The sequence below is a fragment of the Benincasa hispida genome, chromosome 3 (genome assembly GCF_027475165.1).
Source record: "Benincasa hispida cultivar pf3 chromosome 3, pf3_genome.v1.1, whole genome shotgun sequence".
NCBI lineage: Eukaryota > Viridiplantae > Streptophyta > Magnoliopsida > Cucurbitales > Cucurbitaceae > Benincasa > Benincasa hispida.
Window position 1 is genome coordinate 15,722,973 of NC_143480.1, and position 14,166 is coordinate 15,737,138.

At 34.9% G+C, this 14,166-nt stretch overlaps 1 pseudogene; it reads left to right on the forward strand.

The window, feature by feature from the left end:
* The first annotated feature begins 8,371 nt into the window (after nucleotides 1-8,371).
* Nucleotides 8,372-11,899, forward strand: LOC150037058 (uncharacterized; annotated as a pseudogene).
* Nucleotides 11,900-14,166: the final 2,267 nt, after the last annotated feature.

Here is a 14,166-nt window from a genome sequence, read left to right on the forward strand (position 1 = left end):
CAGACAAAGGAAAGTATTCCCATTGCAATGAGGAAGGGCATTGGAAGAGGAGTTGGCCTCAGTACCTTGCTGAGAAGAGAGCAGAAAAAGTAAAATAGACAAACTAGTTCCTGACGACTGATTATTCAGCTTAACTAGTGGGAGATGTTGCTGTCTGACGATAATCTTATCTGTTTTAGTTATCATGTAAAGAACAAATTGTATATATTTTTGTCTTAAATGAAATGTTCATTTTCGAAAACTATGTTTGTTTTATCGTATAGCAACTCCTTGTTGGATGGACACCATTACGCAACGGAAGAAAACAGGAACCATAAGCACTCTAGTTCATTAATTTTCGTTGAAAAGAAACATGCTAAAAACAAAGTTTCATGAGTTTCATGAACATACCTTGGCCGAACCAACGAAATCTCCATTTCCAACTGCAAAATCCTTTGAATCCTTGTGTAGACCACCACGAGATCTTCTCTACTATCCTCTTGGTACTCTAGATTGAGTTGTGGGACGCAAAATCAGCTGGAATCAAAGGGAATATGGAGAAAATTCACTGAAGAAAACCCATTGAAGAACACCTTCTTTATCCGAATTTTTCAGCAAAAATTCAGTTGGTTCTCCTCCCTTTCTTCACTCCAATCTCTTCAATATATTGCAAACTATCATGCAAAGAAATGTGCTACATGGGATGCAACTCATGCTTGGAGAAAAGCAAAGGAGTAGGTGGTGGGTTCCTTGTGAGCAAGTTGAAAAAGAGTTGAAAAACCTATTTTTCAAGTTTGTGTAATTTTTTCATTTTACAAAAATCCAAAATTGATTTTAAAATAATATTTTGTTTCTAAAATCAAAATTAATTTTACAAATTAATTTCAAAAATTAATTTTCTAATAAAATTAATAAATAATTATTTAAACAATTTAAATAATTCTAATTAATTTAATATCTAATATTAATTTTTACACAAATTCATCTTCATATATTTAAATCATATTTAAATATATTTTCTCCAATTCCGTTTGATTCTAATTTGAACGTTTCAAATTAACTTATCACACTACTCTAGAACTATCCATTTCCAAGCTAGTAGGGGGACCTCATGGACCTACAGATCATGGGCTCAAATGATCCAAGATTAATCGGCTAAACTCATTAGACCGATCTAATCCCCATTCGTTAACTAATGAGTCACTCCACTAAAGCTCATAGTTCCCTCTCTGTAGATATATTATGTCCATTCGATATAACTATGATTAGTAAGTTAACCCTTCACAGGTTGTTCGCAATAACGGCTGGGTTAAATATCTGTTTTACTCCTGAAATTACCTCTTTTTTCTTAAGTTCTACTGATCCCCTAATGAACAATTGTTTTGTGATCCAATCACAAAACTGAGTTCCTCTCATACCAAATGAGAGGGCGGGATCCCTTGTTCAAGCCCCATAATCAGCATTTAAGGGAACAACCTCTCTACTATCCCTAAAGCAGGTAGGAATGAATTCCCTCTTGCACCCTATGTCCCCAACTATCTATCCAATCTTACTCCTGAAATGGCAGTCATATTGGGCCGGTGCTGTTGAGCCAACCCTCACCTATGCAAAACTAAGGGCAATCCCAGATAAACAGGAGTTCATAGTTAGCTCAGGATTAATGTCAAGTTACCTAGGTCATCGCTTTGAAATAGTCAGTCTTAAAAAGTAAATAGCGTTATAAAGTAAGAATGACTCATTTCGTGGTCCAATCTTGTACAAACTCTTTTGCACAAGGACACCCCCACTCCCCATGTCCAACATGAACGAATTAGGGTCTCTTCGTTTGTAGCACTTTACAACTCCTTGTAACAACTACAGAGCAGGTCGTATACAATAGTGTTACCAGAATAAGGAACCCAATCTTATCCATGCACTATAGATCATTTTGACTATTTACTCGAACCTGATCCACCTTTATGTCTCCACATAAAGTTCAAGTACTCGTCCAATAGTCAATGGACTTTTAGGTTTATTGGATTTCTATTCAAGCAATAGATCTATTCAATAATACCTTTATTGAATTTTCAGAATAAGCTCCATTGTTTACATACCATGAGTTTTAGGACATAAAACCCAACACTTCTGTTAAGAACTAAACTTAGTTAAAAGCCATTTGTAAATATTCAGATATTTAGAATGGCTAGAAATCAATTAAGGCCAATAGTTATTTAACCTAAATGATAAGTTTAGAACACTTGAAAAGTTCAGAGTGTACAAAAACTTATTAGGTAAAATAAAACCGAGATACTTCAATTAGATCAAAGTATAGAAAGTTTAAAGATTTTTAGATCTATTTGACAGAACTTGAAATCTAGAGAAAAACTTTCTAATTACTTTAAATTGGTTTTTCAACAAATGTTGGAATATTGTTCTAGATCACCTTGTATTATTTGTTTCATAAAACTTGCATATATCAATAAAAGAGTTATTGAATTAATATTGTTAAACAAGAATTGTTTAGACAAGTCAAATGCGTCTTACTCAAAGAGTTGAGTACCTCGATGTAGTGAGAAGAAAGTATGACTTCCTGGTCTTTACTGAGAAGAAGATGCATTCCCCATATAGTTTAATAAGAAGTCTATTGTACACTAACATTTTACAAAGATTCTTTCGGCTAAAGTGTTTGAGAATCTCCTAAGTAAGAGTAGGAATACCAGGTTAATAACCTAGGGCAAGTGGGAGAAATATCGGGTATGGGATACCAAATGGTAAACCATGGGTATGGGATGCCCTAATTTATTGTATTTCTCTAAAAAACTCAGAAACTTAGTTTTATATATTTGGATATATAAGTTACCATTGGTTTTTTAGTCAAAGTGGGAGTTTGTTGGATTATGTCTTAAAACTCGTGGTTTGTAAACAATAAAACTTATTCTGAAAATTCAATAAGTTATTGAATATATGTATTGCTTATTTTAAATCCAATAAACTAAAAGACCCATGACTTTTACATGAGTACTTGAACTTTATGTGGAGACATAAAAGTGGATCAGGTTCAAGTAAATAGTCAAAATGATCTATAGTATATGAATGAGGCTGGGTGCCTTATTCTGGTAACATTATCAGATGCGGCCCACTCTGTAGTTGTTACAAGGAGTTGTAAAGTGCTACAGGTGATGTGATCCTAATTCGTACATGTTATGACATGAGGAGTGGAGACGTCCTGTGCAATGAGTTTGTACAAGATTGGATCACGAAATCAGTCACTCTTACTTTATAACGATGTTTAATGTTTAGGACTAACTATTAAAGCAATGACCTAGGTAACTTAACCTTAATCTTGAGCTAACTATAAACTCCTATTTATTCAGGATTATCCTTAGATTTTCATAGGTGAGGATTGGCTCAACAGCACCGGCTCAATAAACCTCCATTTTAGGGGTAAGACCGGGTAGATAGTTGAAGACATAGGGTGCAAGATGAAATTCACTCCTACCCGCTTTCAGGGTTAGTAGAGAAGTTGTTCCCTTAAGTGCTGATTCCAGGTCTTGAACAAGGGGCCCCACCCTCTCATTGGCTCGAGAGGGACTCGGTTTGTTGATCGGATCACAAAACAATTGTTCATTAGAGGAGGACTTAAGGAACAAAAGGTAATCTCAGTGGTAAAACAGATATTTGACCCAACTGTTATTATGAACAGCCTATGAAGGGTTACCTTATTAATCATGGTTATATCGAGTGGACATAATATATTTACAATGAAGGGAGTGCAGCTATGGGCTTTAGTGGAGTGACCCATTAGTTAATGAATGGGGGTTAATTCAGTGTAACGAGTTTAGCCAATTAATCTCAAATCGTTGGAGCCCATGATCTGTAGGTTTGCGAGGTCCCCCTACTAGCTTAAAAATGGATTAGCTTTAAAGTAGCGTGATAAGTTAAATTGAATCGTTCAAATTAGAATTAAGGGATATAATTACGCGTTTAATTTTAGAATTAAACAGAATTGGAGAATTTAATTAATATTTAAATGTGATTTAAATATTAAATTCATGAAGGTAGAATTTGTGTAAAATTAATTATTTATTATTAATTTTATTAGAAAATTAATTTATGAAATTAATTTGTAAAATTAATAAAAAATTTCAATTTTGAAAATCGAATTGATTTTAGAAATCAAAATTGAAATTGAAAAAACACATAATGGGAAATATGGGATTTCCCACTCATCTTCAAGTTGCTCTCACAACATCCACTTGACTCAAGTTTCAATACTCCAAGCATGAGCTACATCTCATGCAACCATCTTCTTTGCATGAATGTCCTGCAATAAATAGAGAAGTTGGAAATGGAATTGAGGCATGCATCAATTGAGTTTTTGCTGAAAAATTCGAGTTGAAGAAAGGTGTTCTTCGAGTGGATGGTGCAACGAGTTCTTCTCCAAGATCCCTTCATTCAAGCTTATTTTGAGTCCCACAACTCAATCTAAAGCTCCAAGAGAATAGTGGGGAAGATCTTGAGGTGGTTCACAACGAGATTGGAGAATATTTGCAGCTGATTTTGAGTTTAAAAAGTTTCTACAAAGGTATTACTTGAAACCCTCTTAATATTGTATGAGCATACTTTATTTATAGCCAAAATTAATGAATTAGAATGCTTATTGATCCTTGTTGCTTCCTCTGCATGTTGATATACTCCTACAGTCCTACCCTAGCCGCCCGAGGTTCAATGTGCATAGCCGCCACCGATTGCTTCGACGTTGCCTCTCCAACTATCGATTTTGTCAACGACCAATCAGTTTCACCACTCGTTCGCTTTCAGTAAGCTGCACGCTATCAGATCTGAAGAAGCCACCGCTCTTCAGTCTGCGCTACCCAGATTAGAAGCTGCGCGCCACCTAGCCTTGTCCACTCTTGCAGACGCACGTCACCCAACCTCAACCCAAGTACCACTTGTCTATCCAGCCTTGCAGACCTACGTGTTGCGGTTGCTATCGTCATTGAGCTGCCATCACGAGTCTGCCATGTGGGTTTTCTTTCGTCATTGCTCTTATCGAATTCTTGAGATTTTAGGTAAGTTAATGGGTATTTTTATGGGTTTTCTTAAAGTAGCTTGAATGCCTATCAAGTTTTGACATAAATTTATGGTTACCCACTAAAATTTTGGTCTAATCGATTAACTCATGACATCGGAATTTTAAATTCAAGGCTTGGAGAATGTTGGCTTGTTGACCATCAAGTGTTAGGAACATATAGGTGAAGTTTAGGTGAGAATTAGATTCTGGAATCCTTTTGGGTCTTGGTATAATCACTGTAATGTGGATTTTTTTTTAAAAGCCTATTATTAAATGTGTAAAGGATTAAATTATTGTTCGAAGCTTTGGAGTGAGGTTAAGCCACTATTTGGTTAAGTGGTTTGGAGACATTTTAAGATGAAATCGTGTTTTGGGATCAAATTTTCATGTTGAAGTAAATTTTGGTTTATGCATAGGGTTTGATTCAATAATTAGCATTGGCGAGGACAAATCAGTTTGTTGGTTATTTAGACTTGTAATTGGAGGTAAGTAATCTCACTACTGGAACCGTCTTTGTGTCGGACGATAAATTTACAATTTATTTTGAGGATTTTAAGACTGTTTAAAAGGATAATTTTGATTGTTCTAAGATTGAATGGATTGTTTAGAAAAGATATATGAGCATGTGATAATATGTCTAAAGCATTTTAATGTATGAGCATGATTTAGAATTTTATGAGACATATTAAAAGGACGATTGAGCATGATCCTAAATTATGAGTTAAGCGACACTACTATTGGAATGTTTTAAATCTAGGCAAAAGTTAGAGCATTTGTTGATGTACATATTTATGTGATTTATTATGAAAGTGTGTAGGTTGTATGATGTATTAGGAAATTTCGTATGTTTGATTGTTTACATGAGTTAGTGCATGAAAGTGATGTACTAGTGCTGATCCATTAAAACTAGATTAAACAAGTACGTTGAGATTAATTAATATGACCTTGATGAGGAGATTTTAGAGGACTCATGATTATGTGAATGTTATATGTAATATGAAGTTAGATGCAACCTCTTTTCCTTTCTAGATTATTTGACTGCATGAAAGTGATGCATGTCCGACGGGGCTAGTACATGAAAAAGATGTACTAGGGATGGTGTGTATGAAAGTGATACATACCTAGAGGGTACTGAGGTGTACGTAAGAGGTGCATGCTCAGTGGGTTATGTGTATATGAAAGAGGTGTATACATAACCATGTAGACGAAAAAGGTATGCATCCCTATATTCATAGAGAGGATCTGGGGTGTACATAAAAGGTACACACTCAGTGGGTTATTTGCATACAAAAGAGGTGTATACATAACCATGTGTACGAAAGAGGTACATATTCAGTAGGTTATGTGTATACGAAAGAGGTGTATGCATAACCATGTGTATGTAAGAGGTACACATTCAGTGGGTTATGTGTATACGAAAGAGGTGTATGCATAACCATGTGTACGAATGAGGTACATGTCCCTACATTCATAGAGAGGACCTAGAGTGTACGTAAGAGGTGCACTCTAGGGGATAGGAAAAAGAGTGAGCCATGTAAGGGAAATCTTCAGGTCCCACTAGTTGAGAGTTTCAATTCATGTTGCATTTATTGGACATAAATGCTTAGCCTGACCCCGGTAGTGGGGTTACTTATCGAGTATTTTATACTCAACCTTTCTCATGTTTATGATTCAGGTAAGGGCAGGGATGCATGGGCGAATGATAAGAGGAATCCATGATCGAGCCATTGGGACCAGTTTTAATGCTTTTGCTCATGTTTTAAGAATTCTTTTATATTCTTAACTTTCGATCTTGTTATTTGGAAACTTACTGTTAAGATTTGTTTTCAGACCTATTTATTTTCATTTATGATTTATTGGTACCCTATCATTTTATTTTTAATATTTGAATTTAATGGAGATCTTTTAAATTTACCTTATTTATTCAACACTTATTTCACTATAAAAGGGTGTTGTTTTAAGTTTCATGCATGCATGTGCATAGTAACAGTCGAGCTTGAGTCCTAGGGAGTCAAGTCGTTACAAATTAGCCCAATTAATTAAATATCACTTATTTAATTAATTTAGTACAATTACATAACACGTATTTAATTTAATTTGCACATTAATTAACTATTTATACCTTAAGTCCCATATATATATATATATATATAATTATCATAAACATCTTATGTATATGCACAATACCTTTCTATTAATTAATTCTTTGTGAATCTAATTCACTTGAATTAATTCATTGAATTTTATTTAAATATTACTTTCTAATTTAATTTGAATTATAGATTCACTACAAGAAAAACGGGAACTCCCGATGCCGTTTTAAGGCGTCGAGAGAGACGGTCTCTCCCGACGAAGTAAAGGATCATTGGGAGTTTGACGCCGTAAAGGTTCGTCGGGAGTTCCCCAGGAACTCTCGACGCATTAAAGCGGCATCGGGAGTTCCAGGGAACTCCTGACGGTCTCCCGGGTAGCATCGGGAGAGGGGTCTGGTGGTCTGGTTTAAACCAGACCCCTTCTTTTTGTCGTGCACATTGAAAGCCCTAACCCATTTTCTTTCTTTCTTCCCTTTTTGTTATGCACATCGAAAACCCTAACCCTAACCCTTTTTGTCGTTGCCCCTCTTCAAGCCTGCACCGTCGTCCGCCGTCTGCCGCCGCCTTCCCTCTTCATTGCTTGCAAATTTTTGTTTATTTTCAAGCTTTCATCAAGGTTCGTGTACATCCATTTCATTTATTTTCTCTTATTTTGTATCTTAATTTAAGCCATTGTTTTTAATTTCTAGCATGTTGGTAATGTTGATAATGTTTAATTTTTAGCATGTTACTAATGTTGGTAATTAATGTTGCTAATGTTTAATTTCTAGCATGTTGGTAATCTAATGTGAATTTTGAATTATGGATTGTTGATGTTATTGTGGATTGAGTTTTTTTTTCTTTTAATTCTTAAGGTTATGGATTACTTACTTTAGAAATAAATATTGTACTTAACGCATTTAATATTTTAAAAAAGTTTAAAGAATTTACTAGATATAAAACTAAATTTTGTGTCTAATAAAAAATTGAACTTTAAAGTTTGTGTCCAATAGGCTTGTAAATTTTAGAAGATGTTGAATAGCTGAAAGGCCTATATTAGACACAAAATTGAAAGCTTGGAAACGTACTAAATAAAACATTTGAAAGTTGTTAAGACAATTTAAGCGGTCTAGGGACCTATGTGTTTATTTTTCCTTAAGAAATGAAAATTATGGAACTCAATGCTTAATAATACTTTGTACTTTGTCCTCTAATCTAGGTTATTGTTTTGGATTACAAGTTGGTCAGAAAATATTTATTTTTAATGATGAATAAAGAATGGATTAAACTAAGGAATAAGTTATCAGTAGAGTATAGAGAAGGAGTATCACAGTTCTTAGATATGGCAAGGTTTCATGTAAATGATTCCAGACGAATAAGATGTCCATGCAAGAATTGTATGAATTCAATTTGGGAAAAGATAGATATCGTGGAATGACATCTATTAACATATGGAATATCTTCTTCATATTATGAATGGGTATATCATGGAGAGCCAGTAAATTATCTAGAAGTCATACAAGTCATTCAATAGAGGATGTTGAAGTAGATAGTATAGAGAGTAATGTTGTCGAAGAAAATGATATGTTGAATCTTATAAACGATTTACAAGTTCCAATTGAAAACAAAAATGCAAATGAAGAAAGGATTGAGAATGAAATGTCCTTTAATGGTCAAGAAAGAGATACCACGAACTTATTCGAGGATTTAATGACCGAAGCACGTAATAAATTATACCCTGGTTGTTCGCAATTTTTGTCCTTAAACTTTTTAGTGAAGTTGATGCATATCAAAGTTCGAACGACTGGAGTAACAAATTGTTTGACATGTTGTTGGAATTGTTAAAAGCAACATTTCCAACTGGCACCTCTATACCTACTTCCTTTTATGAAGCCATGCGAAAATTGCGTGATTTAGGCATAGGTTATGAGTCTATTCATGCGTGCAAATATGATTGTGTATTGTATTGGAAAGAGTTTGCAGATTTACAACAATGCCCTGTTTGTGGTGAGTCTCGGTATAAAACTAATGATGGAAAGGGTAAAAAAATACCACATAAGGTATTGCGTCATTTTCCATTGATACTGAGATTAAAACGATTGTTTGCATCAAAAGAAGGCACTTCTGACATGAGATGGCATAAAGATAAGCGAGTTAAAACGGATGATGTATTGCGACATCCAGTTGATGCAGAGGGGTGGAAACATTTTGATCGTGAATTCCCTCATTTCGCTTTAGATCCTCGAAATGTTCGTTTGGGATTAGCTTCAGATGGCTTCAATCCGTTTGGAAATATGAGCACTTCTTATAGTATGTTGCCTGTGGTGATAATTCCTTATAATTTTCCCCCTTGAAAATGCATGAAGGAAATAAACTTCTTCATGTTTTTGCTCATACCTGGTCCAAAATCTCTTGGAAAGAAAATTGATGTTTACTTGCAACCGTTGATTGAAGAGTTTAAAGAGTTATGGACAATTGATATGCGAACTTATGATTCTGTTGCTGGTGAGTTTTTTCAACTATATGTTACCTTATTATGGACGATTAATTACTTCCCTGCGTACGGTGACTTATCTGGGCTGAGTACAAAAGGTTATCAAGCATGTCCAATATGCAAAGAAGATAACTCGTCCTTCGGGATAAGAGGAAAAATATCATTTATGGGACATCGACGTTATCTTCCGGAGAATCATAGTTGGCGTCGAAGTAGACAACATGATGGAAAAGTTGAACGTAGACCTCCACCAGTCGTAATGAATGGAGAAGAGATATTACAACAAATAAATACGCTAAATTTTTCTGTGCTTAGCAAACATCCATCGAAGCAAGATAAAAAAAGAAAGCGAATTCTAAACTAGACTAGAAAAAGTATTTTTTTCCAACTTCCATATTGGTCCAGACTATTGTTACAACATAAATTGGATGTAATGCATATTGAAAAAAACATATGCGACAATTTGGTGGGCACATTGTTAAATATTGAAGGAAAGACAAAGGATACAACGAACGCTCGATTGGACTTACAAGATTTGAAGATTAGAAAGGACCTACACTTGATACAGGTCGAGAACAAATTTATAAAACCACACGCAGCATACACATTAACAAATGGTGAACGGATTTTGTTTTATAAATATTTGAAATCAGTGAAATTCCCTGATGGATTCGTATCTAACATATCACGATGTGTGAATGACAAAGATGGAAAAATATCGGGGCTGAAAACACACGACTGTCTTGTGTTGCTTCACAGACTACTCTCTATTGGTATTTGAGCATACCTACTGAAGAATGTATCCACTTCTATTGTTGAGTTATGTACATTCTTTCGCGACTTATGTGCAAAGACAATATGTGTAAGTGATTTGAACAGACTACAAGTAGACATCATAGTCATACTTTGTAAATTGGAGAGAATATTCCCACCTGCCTTTTTCGATGTAATGGTACACCTTACAGTTCATCTACCATATGAAACCAAATTTGTTGGTCCAATTAGTTACAGTTGGATGTATCCTATTGAAAGAAGTTTACAAACATTAAAAAAATTTGTATGAAACAAAGCACGTTCCGAGGGGTCTATAGCGGAAGCATATGCAATGAATGAATCATGGAACTTTTACTCACGATATATAAGTGGGATTGAAACAAGATTCAATAGAGATGAACGAAATGATGATAGCATTCCCGATCACGAGATATTTTGTGAATTTGAATTATTTAGGCAGAGGGTACGACCATTAGGGGCATCAACTTTACGGACACCATCAACGGACGAAAAGTGTATTGCACATTGGTACATTCTCAACAATTGTAAAGAAATAACAGACTATCGCAAGTACGTTTCAAACTTTTTCCTTTTCTAAATTCTAGGGTATCTCCTTTGATATAACATTTAAATGATAAATATTGTAGGCAACATTTGAGGTTAATTCATCATGAAGCTCAAAGCGCCTCTGACTTATATATAAAACATCAACGCAAATTTCCCGATTGGTTCAGATCTCAGGTATACATAGTCATTTTGTAGGCAACGGTTGAGGGATGATTCATTTTTCGTATTCATTTTTAATGTATACGTAATTATCAGGTTCTACAACGGCACGAGAGAGAAGATATCTCCGATGATTTCTTCTCACTTGCAATGGGACCTTCGTCTGAGGTGCACTCTTACAATGGATGCATTGTTAATAGGGTACGATTTCACACTGTAGAGCGTGATAATCGTCGAGCTACACAAAATAGTGGAGTCCTAGTGGCCAGGGAGATCAGTGAGAACACAAGTGTGGATAACAATTTCTACGATGTTGTAGATGAAGTATTAGATTTGCAATATGCGAACAGAAGACGCGTTTTCTTGTTGAAGTGTAAATGGATTGACACAGATAACAACAAAAGTAATAGGACACATGTGGATTTAGGATACAAATCGATCAATACATCACACTTTTGGTATGTCGACGAGCCTTTCATCTTTGCTGTCCAAGCACAACAAGTCTTGTACATTGATGACATCGAACATGGTAGTAATTGGAAAGTTGTTCAAGTAGTCCAAAATAAACGAATATGGGATGTACCGGAAGTGGATGATGTTGAAAACGCACAACTAGATTTAATAGAAATTGTCGGTGGCGTCGAAGTGGATGAAACCATTGAGGAGGTTACTTTATGCAGAGTTGACGTTGATCCTACAATTGTGGAGAGACCAATTACTATACATGGCGATCATGACTTCATAAACGATGATGATAAAGAACAATTATCTCCCAATAACAGTTCAAGTGCTGATGAATAATTTGAAACGATGTCAACAGTTCAATAATAGTTCAAGTGCTGATGAATATTGTTTTCTCTTTTGTGTTTGTATAGAAACGATGTCAACCCCTAATAATAATGTCAATTAGATTACAATGATGAGTAATGATGTATCTACTAAATTTTCTTTTTCTCTAGCTTACACGTATTTATTGTTAATTTAATATTGTTTTCTCTCTTTTTTGTTTGTATAGAAACGATGTCTCAACCCCTAATAATAATTTGAATTAGATTACGATGATGAGTAATGATGTATCTACTAAATTTTCTTTTTCTCTAGCTTACACGTATTTATTGTTAATTTAATATTGTTTTCTCTCTTTTTTGTTTGTATAGAAACGATGTCTCAACCCCTAATAATAATTTGAATTAGATTACGATGATGAGTAATGATGTATCTACTAAATTTTCTTTTTCTCTAGCTTACACGTATTTATTGTTAATTTAATATTGTTTTCTCTCTTTTTTGTTTGTATAGAAACGATGTCTCAACCCCTAATAATAATTTGAATTAGATTACGATGATGAGTAATGATGTATCTACTAAATTTTCTTTTTCTCTAGCTTACACGTATTTATTGTTAATTTAATATTGTTTTCTCTCTTTTATATTTGTATAGATACGATGTCAACCCCTAATAGGCAACGAGAGGCTGATGAAGAATTCCAGGAGTTATATCTAGGCAACACGGTATCTTCTATGGGTGATACTTCAAGTTAGTATATTTTGAAATATATTCTGTTAACTGAAATACAACATAAACTATTTTAATTTTTTTATTCTTCAGATAGTGGCTCAACATCCAATCGGAAGAAGCGAGAGCACTCGTGGAACATCCAGTTGGAAAAATACGTACAAAAACATGGGAGGATCACAATCGTCATAAATGAGGGGGAGACGAAACCGATATCTCAACATTCGGTTCGTTTTAGTAATGCGATCGACATCGCTGTGAGATCCGCATTTCCAGTTCGGTGTCGTACTTTTGCTAAGGTTCCAAACGAGTTCATAGAATTAGCAAAAGTCAATTATTGGTAAGTAATTATAAGTTTATTCTTTTACAGTCATGAACATCATCTATGCTCATTCTTCCTTCCCTCTTTTGTAGGCTCATTTCGATCTTGATCTATCCAGTCAACGACAAACCGTTTCATAGAACATCAAATGCAGAACTCATTCAAAGAATTTAGATCAGACTTGCACAGACATTAAAAAAAATGTGGAGATCCTCAGCAAGCATGTGCCAGTTTGCCTAGTTGGCTTAAAAATAGGCATGAAGACTAGTACTTTTTGTGTGACCACTTCGAGAGTGAAGCATTTCAGGTACAACATTTATGGTGTGTATCATTTGCTGTATTTACTAATACATCACACTATTGACATATTTTTTTTCTTCAAATGTAGAAAATGTCTGTGACGAACTGGAAGAATGGAGAGAAATTGCCATTCAACCACGTAGGTGGACTAAAGTCATCCCTGCAAATTCAGGCAGAGTTGCAACCAAATGAGGGTCAATAAATAGGGCGTGTTGACCTTTTTAGGGAAACAAACTCTAAAGGTGGCAAATTTGTGAATGAGGCTGCTGAAAGTGCACATGTAACTTTTTTTTTCTTTCCTGTCGTGTTTTTTTTCACTTTTAACTTTAGTCGGTTGTTCTTACCGATTTAATTATTATGTCTAGCATCAAATGTTGGAATTAGAAACCAGCCCCCACTGTAGAAGGTTCTCAACCACTAACAGGGGATGAAATATGTGAGACGATTTTGGGTAGACGACCCGGATATTCAAAAGGTCTAGGTTGAGGCCCAAAGCCTAAGTCAAGAAGGAGTACCATGTCAGCAAGCTTGTCATCTACTCAAGGAACGGAGGCAGGAGTGGATGATTGAGAGTCAATTTCCAACAGTCTCAGTTGAGGATTAAGGAACTCGAAGACGCTCAGAGAATAATGCAAGAGAAGCATGTGAGACAAATGGAAAAGATGAAAAAGATGATTGAAGACATGGTACAATCACAAAGAGGAGACCCATGAAATTGGGTATGATTACTACATTATTTAGTTGTGTAATATGTTGCTATCCTGCATTTATGGTAGCAAAGTTTAGTTATGCCTTTAGTTATGTCATTTAAAGCTGCATTTAAATTAGGTTGCAGTTATGTTGTTATCCTGTATTTAAATTAGGCAATTAGATAAGCATCCCACCATGCCTTGATGTTTCAAAAGCCCAATCACAGTCCCTCAGTGTCGC